Here is a 24243-nt window from a genome sequence, read left to right as displayed (position 1 = left end):
GTGTGTGTGTGTGTGTGTGTGTGTGTGTGTGTGTGTGCATGGTCCGTTTAATAAACCTGTTATTTGGACCCCTGAGTTGGGTTTTGCTTTACTATGGTTCGGCCCTCCTCCAATCTCTGCTCCTCACCCCTCTAACTTCTGTCTCATTTCTCCCTCTCCTGCTTCTGGCTCACCACCACCTCCAACACATCCTGAGCTCCTCTCTGCCTCCAAACTGCCTGTTTCTTTGCCACTGTCTTATCCCCACCGCCTTTTCCCCTGAGCTCCCAGGTTTCTGCCTCAGTTTCTTTCCTGGCTGTCTCCTCCTTGCCACCACTTATCTGCCCCCCACCCCACCCCAAATATCTCAGCTGTCTGCCTCAGTTTCCAGCTCCAAGCTCCCAGGTTTCTGTCTTTCTCTCTTTCCTGGCTGTCTCCTCCTTGGCAGCAGGCCTTTTTTTTTTTTCCCCTTGCACCAGTGACCTTGAGTAACCCCAGGGCCACTTGATCTTAAGTAAACCCAAGCCTCAGTTCCTCAGCTAGCTTCTCTCTAGTCCACTGGTTCTAATCCTGGTTCTGGCAACTTTCACTCCCTACACTTTGAATCTCTCTCTCACCTTAACCTTCCCCCAGGTACCCCAAGCACACACATACATACCATATCATCCAAGTTAGGAACTTAACTGTGTGTATGTGTAGGTGGGTTGTATGTGTGTGAACTGGTGAGTGTGTGCATGTATATATATGGCATTGTGTGCATGATATATGAATTAGTGATCTGTGTACGCCTACTAAGTGTGCGGGTATGGACAATTGATTTTTGTCTAACTTTTGGGGTGTATAGTGTATGTGCTTGGATTGGTGATAGGTATGCATGTGCCTAGGCTGGTTTGGATGTGTGTGTGTGTGTGTGTGTGTGCACCTAATTGATTTGTGCATTTGCATATGTGCAATTGTGTCATACCCTCCTGTCTGACAGCACAATATTGTGATCTTGAGAGTTGGCCTGACCCCACAGGTCAACAAGGGAGTGAAGGAAATGAGCTACGCAATAATAAAGTTAACTGAAGCGTCAGAAACCTTCAAAAATCCTGGTCGAGGTTTTTTTTTTGAAGGTTAGGTTGTAGGTTACTCAACTCTCAGTTCCCCTCATCTATAGTCTACTGATTATGTCCAATAATACTCCATTAAAATAGGGATCTTCAGTAAAAGAAACACTGTTTTCTTTAACTAGACAAAGACTGATGATCTGAACCAAGAGAAACATACATCTTCTTATAATTCAGGACCACAAAAGCTTTCCTACACACTGAGTGATCCACTAAAATATGTGATTTAGTCACTTTATACCTGACAGTTTGGATAAGATATGACCAAATCCTTCTTTTTCCCTTTTAAATCTTCAACCACCCATGGAAAGTAGCTTATAGATTATTTTTTTCCATGAGTGGTGTTCTACTTTAATCTTGAAATCAACAAAAACTTATTTAGTCTGTTCCAACAAAGCACACAGCTATACTGAGTTGTTACTTCCTTGGTAAACTCTTTTTACTTAGATCATTCACACTCTAACATGGGAAAATATTAAACTCCAAGCAAAAACCACACTAAGATTTATGCTACACTAAAGCCCCAAACCTTGGCCCCAAACCTTGTGCTTGGAAATGATTCCAGGTTCAGGAACAAAGGAAGGAATCATACCCATGAATCTTCAGGGGAACAACACTGCTATGGGATATCCTCTCTTCCAGTTTTGGGCTGTAGTCTCCATGTGACCTGAAATCTTTTAGATAGTGGAGAAGGTTTGTAACATGGTCCTTTCCCTGCTCCCCACCCTCCGGGACCTTCAAAACTCAGCTGTAAACTGGCAATGAAACTGGACTCTACAGAGAATGGAACGGGTTTTTTGTTGAGTAGGCTGTTTTCATCTGTGGAGAGGTAGGTATAATTTGTTTCTATGAGTTTACTGTTTGTATAAGACCCTGAGAAATCTCTTTGACAGAGGTGAATTTGACTGAATGATTAAGCATTTGTGCCCATATTGTTTCAAATAGCTATACCCATCGCATTTTGCACCCTGAACTCTGTTTTGTACACATCACACATCTTCTAGACAAGGAGGACAGTGGATGAAACCAGCATGGCTGCCTTTAGGACAGTCTGCTAAACAAATCCTCTCTGATACATTTTTTTTTTTTTACCATAGGCAAAGTAACACATGCAACAAAACTTGGTACAATTTAAAGCAAAACTAAACCAAGCAGAAATTCAGTAACAAAAAAAGCAGTGCATGAGAAACTCCATGCTGTCCCCTAAGGACTTATGATGACAGCCTAACCTGACTGACATCAACTGAAGTCTACAGAAGTTTTGACATTGACTCCAAGGATTTAACCTTTCTTTAATGCTAAATTAATTAGCGTGGAAAAGGCTCAGATACTACAATGACAGGCTAAAGCAAAGATCAACAGCAGTGGAAAAAAACCCCTGCTAAAACACCACGTCGTAATATCAAAATACATCATACAGGAATCTCTCTCAGTTCTAGACTTACATTATAAAACTTAACTTGAAATTTTAAAATTAGGGGGTTCTTATCACTTCCCATTCCTACTACTTGCCAAGATTTCATTTCAACATCCTGTACTTTTCCTTCTGGCCCTGATTGAGACCAAGAAAACCACAAACAAAACACTGTCCTACCCAGTCTCTAGAGAGTTGACTAATTTATATAGGGCACCAGCTCCTCTAGGAACAACCACTGACACCTAAACTCAGGTCCCTGGCAGGTAATAAAGGGGGTTTTTACTTTCAAATACCTTTTGCTAAAAGTACCCATATTCTACACACACACACATACACGGTACATATATCTTTGATTACAGTTAAATTCATCCATGACAGCCAGTCTGCACAAGGCTCCTGTCTTTGTTCTGGTATCCATGTGGTTGAGGGGCACACTTTGAACAGATGCCACTCTTGTACATCCCAGTTATATAGTCACATGGTGCTAGATATTTTTTTAAAATATTGTAAAAATAACTATACAGATTATATTATTTGTTATCATCTTATCACAGGACAGATTACCATGGGTATTGGAATATGCTTCCATGCACTCTCTTGCTGATGTACTTCCATACTGATTAAGACAAAACATCATACAGCTGGGGACTTTAAGTCCCCAAATCAGGTAAGAATCCCCCCCCACCAAACACACACACACCTTGGGACCCCATATATTCCCCATGGAACTCAGCAGCACCTCCCCTCCCCTCCCCTCCCCTCTCTAATTACAGGAAGGGAGGCCACGCCCACCAACACTGCTGTCCTAACTGCTTCTTCCCCGTTTCAGCCAGGGCTGTGAGGAGCAGCTGTGTGGAAAGTCACGTGTATTAGGAGACGGTGACAGTGGCAGATTTCCTGAGCCTGCTTCCTGGGCCTGCTCCTAGACTAGTAGGGAGCAGCCGGGGAGACTGGGCAGGGTTGGATAACCTGCCTGCCACTGACACTGACACTGTCCCAAGCTAAGCACCCTCCCCAGCCTGGCTGGAGCTGGGCAGGAGCAGCTCTGGAGCATCGCACCCCCAAGTCAGCTGGGGATAACAGTGGCAGCATCAGCATTGGCAAGCAGAGGTGAGAGGGGTTGGGAGAGGCCACTCAGCGTGGAGGGGAAAGGGTGGGATGCTTCGCAGGGAGAAGAGGGATTCTGTTGACTACCCTAGTAAATGTTCTTAACAAAACATCAAACCTAGTCAAACTTAGTCAAACAAAATATATATGGGTACTGACAGATGTGCAGGTCCCCACTAACTCATGGCACTTTCCATAAAGCACCATGAGTTAGAGTGGCCCCCTGACCCAACAGATGTTCACCTGTTGGGATGGGGGGGGAGGAAAAGTCAAGATCCATTTCGGAGCCAATTGAGTCCTGCCTGCACCCTCTCTCCTAACCCTGCCCCCCACTCCACCAGTTCCAGGACTGTCTGCAGGAAGGGAGGGGGAGCAAGCTGCAGTTTGCCCAGCCTAAGCTGAAGGACTGCCAGTGTCCTGCTTCTATAAAATGTTGTCCAAGTATGCTCAAGAGGTCCCAGGTAGAGGGCTACACCCCCGCTACCAAGGAAGGCAAAAACCCCCAGTGTCCATCCACCACATGCAATCTGCCACTGGATCTTATACAGCTGTATTTTAATTCATGAAAGACTGGTCTCACTACTCTGAGGGGACTGTCCAAATTTTACAGCTTCCACTTTAGCAGATGGAGTACAGAGCTCATAAGTTCAAGGACAGCCAGATTCTTATTTCAAAAGTGTATTTTATTAAAAAAGATTACAGGATTCTGTATGCAACAGGAAAAAAATGCAGAACATGGAAGAAAAGAAGAACAAGACAATCAAAAACTTCATTACAGTGAAATACATTAGGGTCTTGAGATTGGTGCCCTTTGAGTGATTATAGTTACAAAATTACCTGTTAAACCATGCTTACAGTAATTTTTAACCCATGTCGGACCTTTTTTATTTCACAGAACACAGGTGAGAATTTTAGGTTAGATGCTGAGAAAGAAGGAGTTGATCATGGACTTAGAACCGAAGGAAGATTCTTAGAGCAAGAATTATGAGTAGGGACTTACCAAATTCACAGTGGGAGTGAGCTGCAAAGTGGCTCCTTTAATCTTGAAGGTTCCCCTGAGAGCCCACCACCCACCATTCATTGGTGGATGAGCCCTGTTGCTTGCCACTGACTCCTGATCAGCAGGGAGGCAAAAACCAGAGTTTTAAATATGGCACCATTTGTGTTGCTTGCTGCCAACTGACTGAAAGGCCCCACTATCTGTTGCTGACCAGCCAGGAGGCAAAAACAGCACCATACTTCAAACCGAGGTTTTCGCCTCCCTGCTGATCAGGAGTGAGCAAGTCGGGGTGGGGAGGGGCGCACAGGGGAACCTTCAAAATTGGCAGGAGTTAGGCAAGTTAAGTGAGTGGCAGCTCCTTTGGTTTTGCAGGCTCCCCTATGCACTCCCTTTCCCCTCCATACCCCCAACCCTGATCAGTGAGGAGACGAAAACCAGTTTTAAATATGGCGCTGGTTTTGTCTCCCAGCTGGTCAACAACAGACAGCAGGACTGCCAGGGCCCCTTGGCGAGTAGCAAAAATGGTGTCATAATTTAAAACTGTGGTTTTTGACTCCCCACCAATCAGAAGCGAGCAGTAAGCAGCAGGGCCCCTCTGCCACTCAACAGTGGGAGGGTGCACCAGGAAACCTTCAGGATTAAAAGAGCTGCTGCACAGCCCACTCCCACCATGAATATGGTAGGTCCCTAATTAAGAATAATTGAATGCATGTTTATAAATTGTTTGCAAAAAAAAAAGCAGACTCCTCCTTTAAACATAGCATATTTTTGTAAATGACAGGAAATAGGGAATAGGAGAAATTTTAAAAAGAAAATGTAGGAGAAAAAAAAGTACCTGAATATTACTATCAGAGAAGCAAAGAAGAAAGGGATTCAAAAGTAACAGAAAAACAGAGGGAACAAGAAAAAGCTAACACAGAGGACTGAAGCAATAAATGAATCGTTCAATGATAATGGACATAACATGGTAAGAGTAAAATGAAATCATATGGTGTTAGATAAAGAAGGTAAAGGAAATTAGAAACTATGTATAAATCAATCTGGACAAAGGCATGAGAGAGAAGAAAATAGTTAAAAAACACAAAGTGCCTCAATAATGAAGGACTTTGATTCTTGAAAATTTCTACTTCTCTGTAGTTGTAGTGGGAGTGCTGGTTACCACAAAGTTCAAGGATTTAAGATCTGATGCAATCTATACACTAATGAAGCCACAACTGAATGGCCAAATATCCAGAGGTCCTAACTGCTTCTTAGTCACACAACATCTCCTATTCATTAGGCTCAAATAACTTTTTGCCCAGTCACCCTTCTCAACCCCAACTGCTACTGCAGCCACCCTCCAAGTGGGCATTTTCATCCTCAAGTGTTGAGACTTTACACTGGGTGCATCTACATGAGACATCTACTGCAGAGTAGATTAATTAGCTCCACAGTAAATGTCTTGACATCTACATATGCACAGCTATTAGGCTGAAGTAAACTAATAAACTCCATAGCAAGGTAGTACTTGTAAATACAAGTATTATCCTGCTGTAGGGGTTTTTCTCCGCAGCACCGCATATGTAGATGCTGACACGGCTGGCAGGGGTTCCAGGGTGCTTCAGTGCAGAGGCTGCCTGCCAGCCAGCTCCACACTGTAGCCCCCTTGTGCCCCAGCCAGCCCCTCAACAGCATGTTGAGCCAGGTTGGAACAACCCCAGGCTGACTCCCCACCCGGGCTTCCTACCAGCTGGGGCTGCTACAACCCAGCTCAAAGTGCTGCAGTCCCAGGTGCATGTGTAACCGCAATGCCCGGGAGCAATAAACTCGGGCATGATAAGCACCAGAGTTTATTGCTCCACATTAATGTGCACATGCAAACATGACCTTGGCGTTTTTTCATATCTGTTGTAACTATGGCCATGAAGTGCTGCAGAGTCAGCTACACCAAAAGGTAGTGGGAAACCCAAGTAAGGGGGTGCATTGATTGGGAACGGGAGTGGGAAGGAATCCTGCAGTGTTGAAGAAAAAACAAATAGCGTTGGATGGGAAGGTGCAAAAGGAGATTTATGTAAACTAAACCACTGTGTTCAACGTTAGATAAGGGGATAGCAAAGGAGATGACAATCAGGTTAGTTCATATTTTACTTCTAACAGTTTGTGCATCTCCAAGAAGAATGCCAAGCATAGAGGACTGATATAACTGAAGTCAAGTCAATTAAGTCAACTAAGCCAATATTGGGAAGATGATGTGTGCTATAATTTGCTCTTTATATAGAGTGCCAAAGAGACTGGATGACATTAAAGGGCTGTCAGTAACTGTAAGTTAGTAGTAATAACTATAATAGTAAAATGCAGGAGAGTTAGCTATCATTCTTGAATATCCATTGAGGCTGAAGTAGATTGGAAAAAAGCAAATATCCTGGTAGTGCTCACCTGTGAAGGGGGAGAGCCACTTCTTCGTTTTAATTCTAATGCTATGTGCAAATCACAGAACATTTAAAGAATCAAGCTGTGTGAAAGACTTCAAAGGAAAACAGAGAGAAACAGTATAGTCACTACCACAGACGTAAGCATTTTAATAGATCCATTCATTCCGAAAGGAATACCTGTATAAATGTTCACCCATAACTTTAAGGGCTCTACAACCTTCTCCCCAAGTATTACATAAAACGGGTCCACAGAAGAAACTCCTTACTGGGAGTCTTTCTGGGCCAAATGAATACTATTTAGCATTACCAGGATGTCTACACAAAATGCTTTACAGCACAGCAGGCTAATCTACTGCACAGTAAAGCATCACCATCTGCACACATGCACATTTATTGCACAGTAAATTAGTCTACTGTACAGTTAGCTACTACCTATAGGGGGTAAACTAATTGCCCAGTGGATACTGTGCAGTAGTGTGTGTATAGACGCTGACTGTGAGCAAATTTGCTCCATGTTAGCCCACATTATGGGGCCAAAGGGGTCAGGGAATTCCCATGGCCCTGGCACTACTCAGCTCCTACCTCCCAGGAGCTGGAAGCCAAGCAGCACTGGAACAGGGTATCTCTCTGGCCTCCATTTCCTGCCCCCCACCACCTACCACTCAGCACTGCTCAGCTCCCAGATCCCCACAGGAGCTGGAAGCTGAGCAGCGCTGGGACTTGGGAGCTCCCCGCTTCCCTGTACCTTCTGGGGCAGCTCCCAGCCAGCTCTGGGCTGCGTGGAGATTTTGCCACCCAGCCTGTAGCTGGCCAGAAAATGTCCCACTTCTGGACAGCAGAGCCTGGACCTGGCTGGGAATGGTCCCAGAAGTGGGACAGCTCTGGGCCAGCCCCCAGCTGCAAGGAGAAGCCCCACTGGGCACAAGGCTTGTCCCCATGTGAAGGGGGCCAAGAGGGCTCTGCAGCATCAGCTTCCTCACAGTCCCCTGCACATCAGGACTCCTCCCAAAGTGCATAGGGCTAGTACAGGGGGTGTCAACTGGTGGTGTGCATAACAGTGCTGGTTCTTGGGAAGGCCGCAGGCGGTATGTGGTGGCAGAATGAAGCAGCCAGGGTACTTGGGAGGTGGTGGCATGGGGCTGCCACCGCCATCCACCACTCTGTGCTGCTGCTGTGCACTGTCTCCCTGCACCCAAGTGTCCCCACTCTGTGTCTGGCTGCCAGGGCATCTTCCCCACCCCCCCACTTCGTTAACTGGCTGCCAGGGGACTGTCCTTGCTCATTGACTGGCTGCTGGGGGACCCCCCCGTTCCATGTCCAGAAGGGGGTACAGTCCAGGAGGGGTACCCACCAGAAGGGTACACACCTTTAAAAAGGTTGAAAACCCCTGGGCTAGGAGACAAATGCTGCTGCAGCCAGCAGAGGAGTACGGGAACCAGTCCCATGCTCCTTGCCAGCCCCAGGCTAGCACCCAGGAGGATCCTGGAGCTCCCCCTGGCTACTGCAGAGGGCCAGAGCATGGCTGGAGAAGTTCTCTATCAGGCTACCGGGGAACACATGTAGATGTGCTCCCTAGGAAGGGTTAGTGCACAGTATTTTACTGTGCAGTAATGCTTTATATTATTAATTGCATATGTAGACACACCACGGAAAATCAAAGGTCAGCCTGGGCTTAGATGAGTCACTGGGATAGCATAATCAAAGCACCGCTGTTTCTGTAGCTAATAGCACACAAGAGCATGATGCATCTAGCAACACATCTGGTCACCTTTGTCTTCTTTGTTTGAATGACTAGATACCTGTTTATAGCCAAGAAAGGAGCAGCCTTCAGTGCAAGTCCAGAACAAGGCCCAAACTCAGATCTCTAAATCCATAGCCAGACACTTAGGGAAGAAAAAATTAGGTAAGTGAGATAGAACCATGCTGAGTAGGTATTCCTTCTATTTGTAACAAAATCAAAGCAATTTAACTGCTCTCACTGTATCTAACAGCAAATATTTTCAAAGAGCTTTGCAAACACTAATTAGTTGATCCTCATAGTATCTCTATTAAATAGACAGGTAAGTATTATTATTCCCCATTTTACAAAGAAGGAAAATGAAACAGATGACCTCAAGTTTAAAAGTGGCCTTCCTTTAATAATGGGGAGATAAATACCTTCATCAAAAGACAGATAATTTTGCAGCTGCAATGTTCTTCCTGCCACTAACAAAGGCAAAAATTAGAGGATTTAGCCATATAATTGTCACTTCAAATCAAATGCATAGCTATTTACTACTGCAGTTCATTGCAGGTTCCAAAATGGAAATGCAATTAATTGCAGGTGCAAAATCACACCTGCAAATATACACAAAAAATTAAAGACCTTTTAAAGTTTAGCCCAGAGAATAGGTGCCTCACTCATGGCCATGTATACAGAATAAATGGCAGAGGCAAGAGCAGAATTCAAGAGTTTTCTGGCACTTCGATCTCTGCTCAGACAATTAGACTAACATGTTTCTCAATGCCAGGACTATAGGCTGTGTAGAATGAAAGGGATTCATTGTTTTAGATCTGACAGTTCAGCCTAGAAAACTGAAATCATATGAAAGATGCAGTCTGACTAAAAATGAATAAACAAAACTGGCCCACAACCTTTGAACGGCAATTCAGTAACACATCAAATACCTGACTGGGTAACTGTATAAAAGAGGCTACAGACACACACACACAAAGAGAGAGCGTGAGAGAGAGAGAAATCCTGTCATGCAGATGTCAGAAGAGTCGCTCTGTTTCCATGAATGATCCAAAAGACAGGGTCATTTGTACCCTGGTTAAATTTGCAGAGGATACCAAATTAACAGGGACTGCCACACCACGAGAAAGCTGAGAGGAACAAATCTTCCTGTCAGACATATGCATGAACTCACACAAACTGTACTGGGGTTTCTATGTGTACATCTATGGGCAAAATATGGACTTTAAGTTAGATACAATTTCATTTAGGTAAATGTAAAACATAAAATAATACACCTGGGAGGAATACTATCTATTAGTATAATTAGTATTAGATACTAACTAGTATTTAGAGAATACCTAGAGGAGTTACAGAATCTCCCTATTCCTGGAAGCTTTCAAGAGCAGCCTAGGCAGACACGAGGCAGGGATGGTTAGTCAGGGTTGATCATGCCTTGAGCAGGGGGCTGGACATGACCTTATGAAGTCCCTTCCAGTCCTACTTTCCCATGATTCCTATGATTCTTATAAAAGGTACGTAGGCCTGGCTTTTTATTAGTAAAGGATGATAAATATCGATTTCACATCACACTCACAGGCCAATGTTAATAAACAAAATTTATTTTAAAAAAAGGTGATGCAAGAAAAATGATGGCTGATGGAGTATGTGAAGACAGGGGTGGGGGGTAGTCCTACAAAACTGCACTGACTGTAGGTTGGATTGCAACTCCCAGAAACCCCAGGGGAATGGGAACAAAGGAGGAGGAAGTAACAAAGCAGATGAGGGAGCTAGGGGTAAGCAAAGCCAGGGCTGATGGCAGCTCTGCTGCACTATAATAATAGTATACATTAATAAACTGTCTGCCCCCACCCCCTTAATTCTGTGTAATCCTGAAAACTTAAATCAATAAAAAAAAAATAATCAAATTCTGCCAAGCCTAAAGATACAGGACTCACTTGTGAGACAAGGACAGTAATTATGCCTCTTTACTGAGCTTCTGAACGGCCACAGTTGTCAGGACCAAGCAACTTAGGGTATTTCACCATAAAAGGCTGAGGCTTTTTCCCTTTAGTGGTAAATGGGTGCAAATGGCATGCTCATTTTAATAGTCTGGATGGAATCGCTGACAAGCCATATCCTCTGTCTACCACAAGTCCCCTACAATTTTAATGTGAAAGCTTAATTGTGCATATCCTGCCATTTAGTTTGTGGTGTTAACCTGCTCTATTAGACGTCTGTTGAATTCTACCACAGCCATAGCTGCAATTAACTGGTGGATGAGGGAACCTCTTACCCGTCTCACTGAGGCAACATTATGACACTTAATTAACAGATACAATGTGTTTTAATTTTCTTAGATGACAGGTGCCTCAGAAGTTCAAAGATTTTTTACTACTGATAATGACCTTGTTCTGAGCAGGAAATTGGACAACATGGCTATGCTGCTTTGCAAAGGGCTGAATTTAGATTGATAAGTGTCTCCACTTAGGGGTTACAGTGCCTAAAAACTAGATGGCTGGTCCTAGGAAGGTGATCCACATAGGCTGAATTAGACATCTGGGGTCCCTAATTGTCAATGTGGGGATTTTAGACATCTTCTGATGAATAATTTGGATTAGCAGCTAACGGGAAACATTAAAAACAAGGGTGTGTCTGGATTCCCACCTCTTTTCAGAACCTAAGTACTTAAGGCATGCCTGTTTACTTAGACTCCAGAGTGCTCAGACCCTGGTGGTGGCTGCAGCACAAGTCAGAAACCCAAGTTCTAGGCCATCATCAGCCTAAAGGGATTCATAACCTTCAGCTTTACCTTTCCAAAAGACTACTCTAGCCACCAGGCTGTAAAAGAGTCTCTCTATCCCTCTTATTGAAGCTATCCCACTGTGCAGTTAAGGGGCCAGAAAGCAAGCTAGAGGGTGTCTAACTTTGTAGCCTAATGGTGAAAGCACACAAGTAAAAGTGGGAGACATAAGAGCATAAGAAGTGCCATACTTGGTTAAGCCAGTGTAAAGGAAACATCACACCATGGATGGCAAGATTAGACTGGAGGCAGCCAGCCCATCTCTCACCCCGCTTCAACAATTGTGGCAACCATGTGGAAACAATATAGTGATATTTGATAAATGATAAATTGGAGGGTTGTCCAATTAAGGGGCAACTGGCTTGCCACTCTTAGCCATACCTCTCTGGGTAGATCAAGCTGAACACTTGCACTTGGGGTGCCTCCCCATCTCTCACCTCCTCCTGGGCATGTTAACTCGATCTCCCTACTCCTCTACTAGCCATCCTACATCTAACACGCTAACAGTTCAGGCCTGCAACAACCCTTCCTTCAATATGAGGACCTAACCTCAACCTTTGGCCCTTGTTCTCTGAGCAATTCTGAATAGGGTACTTCACTCACACTTCCCCAACAGTTTTGTCTTCTTAATAGTCCCCACACAGCACAGAGAACCTGTCTTGTCCAGGTACTAAGAAATCAAGAAACGTGTGAGGGCCCTGGTCCCCACAAATCCACCAAGTCCCAGTTCTGACTGACTGCGCTATTAAGCCCCATGAGCTATAATCTGCCAAAGCTCACCAAAAATTCCTTCAGACACTTACATACCCTCATGTTCCCCAATGTGTACACCTCCTGGGGTGCCTCCAGGACACAGACATCATTATACCGTCTTGTCTCTCTGGATATCTGCTCCCCTCTGCTGTCAGGCTTTCAACACTCAGCCCCATGGGCCCCACTGCTCTGCCTATCACCTGCAGTCTCTCCAGCCACCTGCTAGGAGCTGTCTAGCACCAGGACTGAATTATCCTTTCTGATCTGGGCTTAACTGAATGCTCTGTCCAGCTTCTTTCCTTACGCATCTTTGCAGTGTAGGTAGAGCTCAAAGCATCTGGTTTTCTGCCCCTAAATGGCCAGCCTCCATGGGCTATTCTCATCCATAATAATGGGGAAAAGGGAAGGCATTGTATGGTGCAAGACAGTAATTTCAGATACAGCTGTGCAGCAGCTGAAGGAAAATGCTGAGGGCTTTATAATTTTAAATGATGACTATTAAAGTCCTCGGTTGCTTTTAGAGGAAACTGCAGATAAATGAGATCTCCCCACAGAAGCTAACAGACACAATTTACATCTCCAGTTCTGAGATTTTAAATGAAGAATCTGCACCTCTCACCATCCTGGCACTTGTACAGGTGTCATTCCACTTGTTTGCAGTTCACTTGGTACAATCTGGTGCAGTGGTGTGGGTGTGTACACAGGCACAAAGTATTACTGAAGGATATCTGAACAACGGGGGAGTTGCCACCTTGATATTTGCATAACTCCAACTTATAAAATGCAGAGATAAGTTTAGAACTGTAAACAAATTGCTGATGGGCTCACTTAACAGAGAGCGAGAGAGAGAGAGAGAGAGAACGCGCACACAGAAATCAAAATTCAGCAGTAGCAAGGATTTAGCAGCTGTTCTGAAAAGAGCTCTGCATCCCTCTGCGGGGTGTGTGTGTGTGTGTGGGTGAAATTTTTGGAATCACAACATGTTGTAAGCAAATTAACCGTAAAACGTTCACAGATTTCCCCAGTCCTCCAATCACCAAAAAATGTCAAGTTCTGATCTATTTGGAGCATTCAGCTGTGAAAAAAAGGCAGCAAGGGCCTGATGCTACAAGGTATTGAACAGCTCCAGAGAGCACTGCAGTACATGTTAGAGGCTTGGACTCTAAATGTCTGGAAACATTAGCCAGCCCAAATACTGCTTTTGACTACAATGCTGTAAAAATTGAGAATGGAATTTGTCCTATTATTTCAAACTAACTGAAATATAAGGAAAAAAATTCTACATAAGTAAATCTGCTTGAGCATGAAATTAACATCCAGAGCTTGTTAAATGTCATAAGTGCGTGCCAAAAAAACCACAGGAAGATAAAAGGTACAGGAAGGGAGGAATCTGGGTTACAGACAATCATCCCAAGAAATATTTTTTGGTTCACTGACAACGAGTCAGTCCTCCAGCACATTCGTTATTCACGTTCCTATAATTCTATCTCTAGCCTCCTGCTGTGTTCTATATCAAAAATAAGATGCATGCTAAAAAGCTCTTCCTTTTAAGGTAAAGATTAACAATACAAATCTTCTTGAATAAAAATGGCTAACTTTACTTTCTCTCAACACGCCACAGGACTCCGTAGGAGCTGCTTACTTCCCCCATGATCCTCCAGGCAGATCTGAGCCACCCTGTGTCTCCTGGTATACACAAGATCATTCCAGCTGATTCTAGTTCCATAGATATCACATCAGCTGCACAGAAGCACTACATATTTTTCCTCAAGTTTATCAGAAAAATTTGGCCAAAAAAAATTTATTTTTTTTTTGGCTAAAAATGGCTATTTCTTTAAAGGTCAAGAATACTGTGAAATCGTGTGTGTTTCACTGACAGTTTCATTGAAAAATATTTGGGATGACTCGAAATAAACTTTGGGATTTTATTTAGCTTTTATTTTGTGATTTTACATTTCAAGTTTTTCCTTTTAATTTTGAATTGCCTTCTAGTTTATCACAAGTTTCCCTGTCCCAAGATAGCTACGTAGTCTGCCCCCTTCCCTGCCCTTTCTTTCAGGACACATGGAAAGCAGGGTAGAAAAGGGTCTATCTGTTTCATTCTGAAAGTTCTGCAGGAAAAGCATTACAAAATGAAACAGAACATTACATTTTTACACCAATTTTTTGTGTTGACATCATTAATGTGAAATGTTTCAGTTTGACATTTTCAAAATGAGACTTCCTTGGAGCTTATCTATCTTGTATTTTCATCCCAATTCAGGATTAAATCAAATTCCAAAGTTGGGAGTTTCATGAAGTAGAATTTCCATGTTAAGCCAGCTTTAATGTTGATGATACTGGGCACATTTACACATGCAATTAATCTGAAGCAATAAACTCCAGAACATCTTGAGCTGTAGTAAATTATTCCCAGGCACAGCATGTACACATGCACCTGAGAGAGCAGCAATTTGAGCCAAGACCGAGCACACCCAGATTGGCAAAGGGCACAGGGTGTCAGCTTTGGGCTCCAAGTAGTGGCATCAAGGCTGTGGTAAGCAGTGTCGGGGCTGGCGAGGGCACAAGGATGCTGTAAGTGTGGAGCCATACGTCTAGGTAGCAGGCAGCAGTTTGATCAGCATCTACATGTGCATTTAATGCAAGTAAATTCCCCTGGTGTAAATTAGTTTACTATGGCCTAATAGTGTCATATGTGTAGATCAGGGGTCATCAACCCCCGCAGCACGTGTGCTGAGCATGGCATGCAAGGCCATTTTGCTCGGCACACCACCGCCAGCCCAGGCTCTAAGCAGCTGCTGCCAGCTATGGAGCCCAGGCTTCTCTCAGCAGGTGGCTGCAAGCCTTGTTCCAAGCAGACTAGGCTCTGTGGGCTTGCTGCAGCCAGGAGGCTGCAAACAGCTGCTCCGGGCGCCGGCATATCAGCACTCTGGCACCTTCCAAGATAGAAATAGTAGTTTTTTTGGCACTCCACCCAAAAAACATTGCCACACCCTGGTGTAGATGGTGATGCTTTACTCTGCAGCTAATTAATCTAGCCTGCAATAAAGTGCATGTGTAGATGTAGTCACTGTCCCTTTATCACAATGCCTGCAATGGAGATACTTTTTAACTTCACTGGAATCAGGATTTTACCCTCAGAAATGTATCCCTAGACCCAACTATTAAAAAGTACTTTACATTTTTGAAGATCTATATAGTAAATCAACCAGTTTATCTTCACAAAACACATGAGGTCTGCAAGTATTATAGCCTCCATTCTACAAATAGGGAAACTGAAACATAATGGTTTATCAAGGTCAGGTGGAAGCCCAGAATGACATGCAATGCCTGATATAATCCAAGCTTTACAAACATACTGCAGGCATCCAGTTTTATATGGTACACACATATATAATGGTAGATAGTATAGTACTTTCTTCACTTTCATGACTGTGAATGTGTTCCACCCACTGATAATCTGCATGATGACTTAAGTGATAACATTCCCCCTCTACGGTTTTGTAAGAAGATAATATTTTACTTATTTATTTATTTTTGCAGTGACAACTGGGATTTTACAGCGGGGAAATCTTATTTGATTTTCCACATGCTCTTTACCCTCTGTTGGAAGCAGCAAGGGACAAAGGTAGAGATGATGGGGAGCGACTCTTGTAATGTTACACCTTATAAATGGGTCCCAGAGTAAACGAGAGTAACAGACACCATGAAGGTCAACTTCAGTACTGGTACTCAGGTGCAATTCCTCTGCCCTCACCACCCTTGTGCCAAATTGCAGTTGGCCTCGAAGGATTGGGTGGAAGGGGTTGTAGCAGAAATACCAATAGTAAAATGTATAACAAAAGTGAGCTATTTTGTTGTGAACCTTCTAATCCCCTCCCTAAGGCAACTATACACATGCAGAGAGGCTGCTTTGATGCATTGTAATCAAAACATGTTGGAATAGACTCGATTAATCAAGTCTGCTAGAGCGTGGTATTTACTGTGCTCCAGCACACTGCAGTGTCACATGTATCAGCATCCCCACACTGAAAAATGTCAGTGGGAGCGCTTTAACTAAAGCTGGTTTGATGAGCTTTAATTAAAGCATCCCTGCCACCACTTTTCAGTGCAGAGATGCTGATACACATGATTTTAATTAGAGGGGCTCAGAGTCACTCTTATTAAAGTGCACCGCTTCCCTGCCTCCTGAAGCACATCTATAAACGCTCTTAGTTGTTACATTACTTGATAAACTCCCTGGGCATTTAAATTACACTCCGGCTACCTTCTCAATATGTAACTTGCGCTGTCAGTTGTCATCACCTTTCATTATAGTCACTTAGAAGCCCTGGAACTTATTTAATTGCATTATTAGAAAAATTGTTCAGAGGACCCTTCTGGATAGTACAGTTATTCATCCCACTTCACTTAGGAAGTTTACTGATGCTCCCTTATCTAATCAGGTAGATGATATCTGGTGTTGAAAGCAAGCATGCACACCCAGTCCCTGAGTTCTATGTCCCTAGATTGTTTAGCTTCAACAAAGTCAATGTGCTTTTATAAAATAAAGATTTTATTGAAATAGAAGATTTCCTGCAGAATCTAGAGATCTATGGAACTTAAATTGCCAGTACTGGCAGCTTGTAATCAGGAGGCTGGGCAGATTTATAATCTCCTAGAACACGATTAACCACCAAAGTGTATCAGGTAATCAGAAGGCACCTTAGGGAGACGCAACATTCTCCCAAGTGCCTTCAAAGTTTTCTCGTACGTGTTCTAACTTAAACTGAGCCAAACCTACATGGAAGGGTGCGCAGAGCTTCTCCCACCCTGGAAAACAGTAAGTCAAGATCAGAAGAGTGAGAGGGAAAGGGTGAAAACAATATTTTGCTTTCTACAAATAGTGGCCTTCTCCACAAAACAAAGAAAATGAAAATATAAATGTAAGCATAAACTTGTAAACTGAAAGCTGGGCATTGGCTCTTTCTTTCTCTAACCTTTTATTTACATATTTATTTTTCCTTTTCTTGCTTTCCATCTCCCGTTTTGATCACATCTTCCCCAGGCCTTCTTCCCTGTTTTTGCCCTGAATTCCCCATTTCTCTACTCTCTCCTTCACACAGCAGGTCACCCTCTCTTCTATACATGTGATGGACTTCTGCTCCAATGCATGCTAATTAGCACGTGTCAGAACAGACTCAATTAACTGAGTCTGCTGCAAGTCTGCTGGAGCATGTTAATTAGCACATTCCAGCAGCATCTGCATCACATGTATTCAGTGTCCCCGTGTTTCAAAATGGTGGCAGGGATGCTTAAAGCACCCCCACTGCCATTTTGTAGTGCTGGACACTAAATACATGCGACACTGTGTGTGCTTCAATTAAAGCCACTCTCTCAAAGCCACACTAATTAAAGCCCCCCCAGAGTATGTGTGTAGACACTCAAAGATTCTCTGGCACCCCTCTTTCACTTAGATTCCTCTTCACCTCACCCGTGTCTTGATCCCTTCCAAGTCCCTCTTTCTGTTAAAAACCTCTATTAGTCTTATTTGTCTCTTTCTTCAAAAACCATGCTAATAGCCTACTGCACAATGTTATTATTAGGCTAATGCACAGTAAGCATCACTAAACCATGTGCTGGTGCTGCTGTGCAGTAACTCTAGGTATTGCACATTTAATTAGTACAGGGGTAGGCAACATTTTTGGCCAGAATGCCAAAAAATCCGTAGTATCTACCATATAAGGTGCTGGAGTGCCAGCATGCCAGAAAAACAAAACCGAGAAGGGGTGTCTGTGGCAGTACATGCTGCATATTAATATAGTTAATAATCATAAATGTTGCTTTTTTCCAGTAAATACCAGGTTTTCTAAAAGTTCTAAACCTGATGACAATAAATAAAACTTCATATACTTTCTTTGTTGTGTATTCTTTTTTTAAGCACATTGTGATGAGAGAGAGATAAAAACAGAGAGAGAGAAAGAAGAGAAAAAGAGGAGAGGGAGAAAAAGAGAGGAAGAGGGAAAGAAAGAAAAAAGGAGAAAAAGAGAGGAGAGAGAAAAAAATCAGAGAAGAGAGAGAGAGAACCAGACACACACGCAAACACACACACAGAACAGATGTGTGCAAGTGCACACACACACAATCAGACACACACAACCAGATGCACACACACACATACACACATGCAAAACCAGACACACACACAAGGCTGGGCTGCTGGTGCTGGGCTGTAGGACAAAGACCGACCCAATGATGCCCTGTGCCCACTGCAGCCCCTGTGCTTCCCCGGGGAGCTGCCTGCTGGGCTGCAGTACACCCAGAGCACACATCAGCCATCTGTTTCCTCCCTCAGAGATGGGGGAGGAATGCCACCCTGAGCCAGGCAGGGACCCCCGACCTAGGGCTGCACCTGCACTGCAATAAGAAGAAAGCAGCACAACAGGGAGGGGTGGGGAGGGGAGACACCACAATCTCAGCCCCGCTGCTCTTACCTTGGACTCTTCTCAGCCAAGCAGCTCTGATGCAGCTGCAGCAGCCACGAGGAACTGAGGCAACGCTGCTGCTGCTCCCTGACCCCCAGCCATGGCTGTACCTGGCAGGGTGGGGCTGGCCGCCCCACTTCCCCCAGTGTCCTCTTGCACTCCCTGCCCTTTGCTCTCCCAAGCACAGGCATGTCCTCCTGACAGCCTGCAGGAGGACACATTGGGGCAGGCCAGGCAGAGCTGCAGCAGTCACTGCTGAGCAGGGAGGAGGCGGCAGGGGAGGCCTGTTCTGCTGGCAGTACTATAGCAAGAGCTGCAGAAGGGGCTTCCCCCCTCCCCTAACAGCTCCTCCCAAGGGCTCTTCAGGCACCATCTCCCTCCTGAGTCTCTTGAAAAAGCCCAAAGCAGCAACTTAAAAAAAAAATTTTTAAACAATTTCCTCAGCACACCTGGCATACCAATGAAAATATCTCTGCATGCCACTAGTTGGCACGTGTGCAAGGGGTTGCCTATCCCTGAATTAGTACTTTATTAAAGAAGTACGAAACTAAATGAACAATATCTAAGGCACACTAATGAAAGTGTAGATGCACCCAGTGACACCGCTTCAGAACTGCAGAAAGACCATTATTTCTGGGATGTATCAGATTATATTAAAAATGTGTCCACATGACATGGGGAAACATTTTTCTGAGCTGACAGCTCAGATATTAAACATGAAAATGAATCAAAATACTACTTGGAACAGAACTGAATGCGTGGCGAGTGGACAGAACAACATTCAAGCTGAGATGGAACTTAGTGTCTTAAGTTCCTTTATTTATCACTTCAGAGGATGTCACAAGTTTACACATCAAGAACGGGAGATAAAATACTAGGAACCAGATCCTGGAAGAGCAGTTATAGTAACTACCTTTTACCAAAGCAATAAAAGAAGTATTCCCTCTCACTCCTGTGCCACTTTTTTTTCTCTCAAGAAGGCAATGGTATCCTATATTTTCTCATGAACTCAAATAAATCAGGGGTCAGTTGGTCACATTTTAGAGCAAATGCATGAAAGACCCTCGGGTCAAACTTTAAACATAGCTGATATTGACTGATAGATACAGTGAATGTTCAGGTTCATCTTGCCTCACCTTTAAGTAGCTATCAGTTGCATCTATGCATGACACCCAGTTCAAAATACGGAGCATATGATAATAAATCTTCTCTGAGTATATATATAGATATATATATAATGAGTATATGACACAGACTGAGTATATGACCCATTGTGTTGTGTAGGATAGCAGTCTTGTGATGCTTTTGAAATTTCCTTCTAATGAGAGAGGCAAAATAAAAAACCTTTCCAATTGTCTGAACTCTAGTGAAAAAATCTGTTTGTAGTCCTGGAGTAATCCAACATCCAAATATGATCAAACTTGCCTTCAAAGTTTGTGAAAGTGTCTTCAGAATCACATTAATCATTTTTTTCTTCTTAATGAAAGGATAATCTCAGGGCTGAAACTTATGCAGCTTTGTCTTGTTAAGATTGCAGCCAAAAATGTTACGAACAACAGCACCAATAGAGGTATGTACTTTCCCCATAAATCTTAATGGAGTGTTAACTGAAAAGTTTAATTATCAGGTGCAGTGATTCTCTGCACAGGAAGGGATGTAGAATCCAGCTGGCCAAGCAAGGCTTTGATTTTGTGCCATTGGAAATGTAGAATTCTTCTTTAATGTCTGTAGAGCAAGATTAGAATGGGAAACTCAGTGTAATATTCATGTACTGTGCAAGATACTCCTGGACTGTTGAACTGATCTCTGTGCTTGCTGCTGACAACTCAATGCCTTCCCAGACCTCAAAAACTAATGTTACTTCTAATTCATCTTGGTAACAACCTACTCCCCATCTAGATGCTCACACTAATTTAATTTCTGTGAACAATATTCAGTAGAGAATTAGTAACTAGGAGAGTTTAAACTAAAGTCATAAAGAAGATGAGTGCTCATTGTCCAAAATTGTACTATTGATTGAATGAATAAAAATACTGCTGAAGAAGCTTCTAGACTGGAGGATAAATCAAGGCCAATAAGACATAAATTACATCTGTTTTCACTTGTAGGATGCATTTGTTACACAATTTTAGCATTTAATATTTATTCATGATAACAAAAACTGTATATAGAGTTCCCGCAATTACATATCCCTTTTGTGTAAACATAGCAACGTGAAGTAATTTTAAAATTATACCTTTTGTTGGTTGGTCTTAAGGTACTGCTACATGAGAGGACTGGCCTGTTATTTCACTCCCTCAAGAATCAGATGTCCCTACTAATTTGCATGGTCAATGACCTTGGATTTCTCCTCCTCATTTTCATGAAACTGAAAAAATAAAAGGAACTAGTGTTAACATTTCAATTAGGTAATCGCTCAGCATCTCTGTTCATGAATTCATGCATCTTTTTCATATTCATGTTATGTTCTTCTCTACATTTGCCAAATATATAAAAACTTACAAAAAAATCTATCATCATTATTCAGTGCAATTGATCTAAAATATACTGTTTAATATTAAAACATGGTAAAACTTAAATAAAAGGATACACTTACCAAAAGTTTTGGTTCAGGAGTGAAGGAATGTCCTTGACCACTGTTCTGGTGGTTTTAAATGGACCAAACCGACCAGAATGTCCAACATTTTGGACATCCAAGAACTTCGTATATAGTGGATGCTGGCAGTGAAGATTGGAAGATGATTCCAGGTCTGGTTGCTGTATGAAGCTATCTTGGGAATGAAGAGATTTCTTTTGCCTTTTATCATCATCTTGTAAAAAGCTACTGATGCAATTATTGGCACAGTTTCCCTTTTAAGGTATTATGCTGTTAACACAGGAGTGAATTTTAGATACGTTTTATCTTGTTTACAGCCTTGTGTCTTTTATTGTGACTTAAATCGTGATCTAACAGGTTTCCAGAAGTGAAAGCCAACAGGAATAAATTACTTCTTACTTCACTGGATATTCTGTTTTGCTTATTGTTATTCATTCCTTATGCACAAACCTGCAAGCTGATCGGGTTCATATGAGCATCTAACAGGAAGAGTCCTTTCAAAATCAGAGATGGTTAAGATAAGTATTTCCTATGTTCATGTTGGAAAGCTTTACCCAATTAAGCACATGAAAAAAAATCTTTCCCCATGTAATTTCACAGCTCTGTGTTAATAAAACCCACTTTGCCGAATGTCTGAAATGCACTTAGACTGTGTGGGGGTGCACGCACCTGAGAGAGAAAGTATTTGGATAAAGACATGCAGAAAAGATCTTTAACAGGACAGACAGGTCTTTAATTAACTGGTCCTTTGCAAACTCTTTAAATAGAGAGTTCATAATATGAGCTAGAGATGCAGAATCAACTTGAATTCCATGCTGATAGTCATAACATCATGTTACAACTGTGCTAAAAATGCTAAAACAGTGTAAGAACTTGTTCCATTTGTAATATGCACCTTTCCCATAGTCCCAATTTACCTTGTCCCATTCAACTAAGTATTATATTCAGCCTGTCCAGCCATGTATTCTTCCACAACCATTCTGATGAGAACCCATGAAAACACACATATCTACATTCAATTAATTTATATTAAGAAACTCTTTCCCTGGGATACAGTAAAAAGGTTTTTGGGTTCTATTAATCCTGACAGCTAAACTGGCAGAACTTCTAAACCCTTGTCAATAGGGCTTATGCAGTCTATTGGCTCCTCAAGTTAAAGCAGTTGTCTTATTCTCATTAAAATGTTCAGTTATGGAAACTTAGCAAAGTAGGCATCCTACTAAACATCATGATTGACAAGGATAGGAAAGCAGAACCTTTTTCATGCTCCAAGTGCCATCTGATGGTGCAGGAAGGATATAGATACAGAACAAGTAACTCAGTTCAACTACATCATCCTCTGGAGAAAGAAGCCTATGCTTAGGTGCACTGCCTACGCACAGTCACCTGAAGAAACAATTTAAATCCTGGGATTAGGTCCTTGGGAACATTTGAGAGAATCAATGTACTCAGGCTGCCAAGTCACTTAGGTACATTTGAAAATGTAAGCCTTCTTTTTTCAAAAAAATCCCTGTCATGTTGTTGAGGCAGCCACAAACACATTGGGGTACTTAGTGGGTGTATGAATAAAGACAGTTTTGTATTTCAGACATATTTTCAAAGGTAATGAAAAAGTGCAAGTTGGATCGTTCTGTGTTTTTTATGTTTCATTTTGTTTTCCCTTGATTATATATGAGAATTTTGAAAATATACATGTGAATTTTGAAAATATACAACAGTGGATATAAACTGTAGTTCTCGGACTTGAAGAAAAAGAGTTTGAGAACATTGGATATTTATACACGTGCTCCGGGAGGTGAGGGGAGGAGGGTGGGGAAGGACACGTTTTAATTACAGCGGCTTCAAGAGCCAAGTGTTTGTCCAACCTGCTCTTGAAAATTTCCAGGGATGGAGATTCCACAACATGTCTACACAGCCTGTTTCAATGCTTGGTCAATCAATGACCTTGAGCCAAGTCACTTAAGGCAAGATTTTTAAGTGTAACTAAGTATGGGGGCCAGAACATAGCCATGTCTGAAAATCCCATTAGGTGCTTTACCTGTATCTTTACGCACCTAAATACCTTTAAAAATCTGGCCTCTACTCTTTCTGTACTTCAGTTCTTCATCTGTAAAACAGAGTTAATAACACTGCCTTTCTTCACAGGGCTTCAGCAAGAATTATGAGAGGTCCTAGATCAGAGGTGGGCAAAATGCAGCCCCTAAAACATTTGGTTAATTAATCTTTATCTGCCCTGGGCTGCCTGTCACGTGGCCCTCCATGGCTTGCCAAAACTCAGTAAGCGGCCCTCTGCCGAAAATAACTGCCCACCCATGTCGTAGATATTACAGTAGTAAGGGTCCCTAAAAGTACCAAAAGAAAGAAGCAGAAGATGTGAAGATAAATAAATGCTTTATAATTTTCATAATTAGGGTGACCATATGTCCAAGTTTGGCCAGGACAGTTTTGGATTTTGTAGGTTGTCCTGGCAGCCTGACCAGTTGGCACAAATCAAAGCAACAGTCCTCGACTGGTGGCGATTGGCTGGGGCAGAGCAGAGGGAAGAGTGCTGCAGTGATTATGGGCTCTGTGTGTGTGTGTGTGTGTGTGTGTGTGTGTGTGTGTGCGTGTGTGCGCGCACAAGTGATGCCCCCTTGACATCCTGGGTGGTTTCCCGCAGCACTTAAGGCCAGCCCTGACTGACTATTGTGCAAGCACACCAGCTCACAGTCTAGCTGAATCAGGACAGGGAGCAGCTGTGCAGAGCCCAGGTGAGGGTGGAGCTTCCCAAGGGGTAGAGATGAGGTGCCCTGAGGGGAACGGGGGTCCCTTCCCCTGTCCTGCCCACCTGGCTGGGACCTGTGTTGGGGAGTGGGGGGCAGCTCCAGGATCCAGGCTCTGCCCTGGCACT

The 24243-nt window shown here is 43.0% G+C and overlaps 1 protein-coding gene and 1 long non-coding RNA gene across 2 annotated transcripts in view; both read right to left on the bottom strand.

Moving 5' to 3' along the window:
• Nucleotides 1-24243, bottom strand: part of DLG2 (discs large MAGUK scaffold protein 2) — a 1592593-nt gene that overhangs the window by 1495805 nt on the left and 72545 nt on the right. The window lies entirely within an intron of this gene.
• On the bottom strand, nt 273-5420 carry LOC109306810. Its single transcript, XR_002100120.1, has 3 exons — nt 5091-5420; nt 766-767; nt 273-286 (listed from the first exon to the last, which is right to left on the bottom strand). It is a non-coding gene; the product is annotated as an uncharacterized LOC109306810 (long non-coding RNA).

Source organism: Crocodylus porosus, unplaced genomic scaffold (assembly GCF_001723895.1).
Source record: "Crocodylus porosus isolate Cpor-Errol unplaced genomic scaffold, CroPor_comp1, whole genome shotgun sequence".
Lineage (NCBI taxonomy): Eukaryota > Metazoa > Chordata > Crocodylia > Crocodylidae > Crocodylus > Crocodylus porosus.
Note: the sequence above shows the minus strand (reverse complement) of the source record. Positions and strands in the feature narration are given on the sequence as shown.